The sequence below is a fragment of the Bos mutus genome, chromosome 1 (genome assembly GCF_027580195.1).
Source record: "Bos mutus isolate GX-2022 chromosome 1, NWIPB_WYAK_1.1, whole genome shotgun sequence".
NCBI lineage: Eukaryota > Metazoa > Chordata > Mammalia > Artiodactyla > Bovidae > Bos > Bos mutus.
The window spans coordinates 23,119,197-23,121,115 of NC_091617.1; the positions used below are offsets into that span (position 1 = coordinate 23,119,197).

The following is a 1,919-nucleotide window of genomic DNA, read 5'->3' on the forward strand; positions in this document are numbered from 1 at the left end:
GGACTTGCTGGCTGATTTCATTTTCAAGATCAAAAACAGTGTTGTGGCATACAACAAGATCCTTTCAGAAGAAATGGAAATGACTGTCAACAAGTGATATGATATTTGTCCCTGACACACATCTTATTGATCTGATGTAATCTTTTCTTTCTATCTTATAATGATATATTTAGTCTCTGTAAAACATATTGCCACTTTGTGTCTGCAAGGCAACTGAAAAACTTTTCCTGAATAACTATTTTACTCTCTTAAAATCATGAAGAAAGTGCAGCAGTGGATTTAAACCAAAAAACACAAGAAAATTGAGTTTAACTTATTCAAGGAACAGGAAATGGGTTTGAATTGAGGGAGGGGAATCTAATAATGATTAAGTGGGGGGGGGAGGGGATGAAGCTTACAAGAATAGAATATATTAGGAAATCTACTGTTTAATAGAAAGGGTTACTTTCAAATTTCCCAGTTTGTAAAGTAAATCCACAAAATTAAAGCTTAGTGAAGTTTGTCAGCAGTTTCTGTAACTACAAATGTTCTTTAGTTAAAAATTGCAGTTCTCCTGCATCCTCAAAATATGTGCTATTACTGTTTCCAAATTTGAAATAATTTTTTGTTGCTGTTTTGTTTTTTTAATTGCCCAAAGTCATGTGTCTATGGCCATACCACCCTGAATGCACCCAACCGTGTCTGACCTAGGAAGTTAAGCAGGTTTGGGCCTGGTTAGTACTTGGATGGGAGACTGTCTGGAAATATCAGGTGCTTTGGGCTTCCCGGGTGGCACTAGTGGTAAACAATCCGCCTGCCAATGCAGGAGACATAAGAGAAGTGGATTTGATCCCTAGGCTGGGAAGATCCCTTGGAGGAGGAAATGGCAACCCACTCCAGTATTCTTGCCTAGAGAATCCCAGGGACAGAGAGAGGAGCCTGAAACGGGCTACAGCCCATAGGGTCACACAGAGTTGGATGCGACCAAAGCGACAGCATGCGTGCAAAGTCATTTATGAATTGTTTAAATAGGAAATACTTGACCAACAATGTATACAATGTACATATGAAAATGTCCTGTAAGTCTTCAAAAAAAGGTAAAAGAAAAAAAAAAGAACCTAAAAACTCTAATTAATCTAAAAAGACCTCAAGCACAGGTAAAATTCGCCATGAAATATCAAGATTATAAAGCCAAAAACCAATTCTGTTAATATATTAGGTAAGATACTAAACATTAGACATAAGACAAATTTCTTATGCTGATTGAGTCATGAGCTTTGTGAGCAAATTACTTCTCTGCATTTGCCTTTTCTGTGTTGAGAAATACCTGTTAGATGATGCCCAAATTTTGTAAATTATTAGAGAGATCCTGACTCATTGAAAAAGACCCTGATGCTGGCAAAGATTGAGGGCAGGAGGAGAAGAGGGCGACAAAGGATGAGATGATTGTATAGTATCATGGAAATGAGTTTGAGCAAACTCCTGGAGAAAGTGAAGGAGAGGGAATCCTGGAGTACTGCAGTCCATGGGGTGACAAAGGGTCAGACAGTTTAGCGATTAAACAACAGCATAATATAAAAGCTCCTATCCCGAAATCACAACTGAAAGTTTTTAGTTCTAGTAATACAATAAAGCTTATCTTCAGAAATAAGAAGCAAAAGATAAGAAAATTATATTTATTTCTTTTCTGAAGTAATGATCTCTTTCTCATAATTTGCTTGAAATAACAAAAAAATCACAGACAACATAATTGTCCAAGAATATCTAGAAAGGATCATAAGTTGTTTAGAAAGCTAAAATTCCATTTGGTAGATAAAATAATTTATAAACCTGTCCAGTGTATCCATACACAATAATCAGCAGCCAATTAATTTCCTAGATGTTCTTATAATTCTCAATCAATAACAACTGATTGCTTTATTTTCCAATCAATGATTCTC

General features: G+C 36.0%; 1 pseudogene; it reads left to right on the forward strand.

Moving 5' to 3' along the window:
- The first annotated feature begins 643 nt into the window (after positions 1–643).
- On the forward strand, positions 644–762 carry LOC138989415 (5S ribosomal RNA; annotated as a pseudogene).
- Positions 763–1,919: the final 1,157 nt, after the last annotated feature.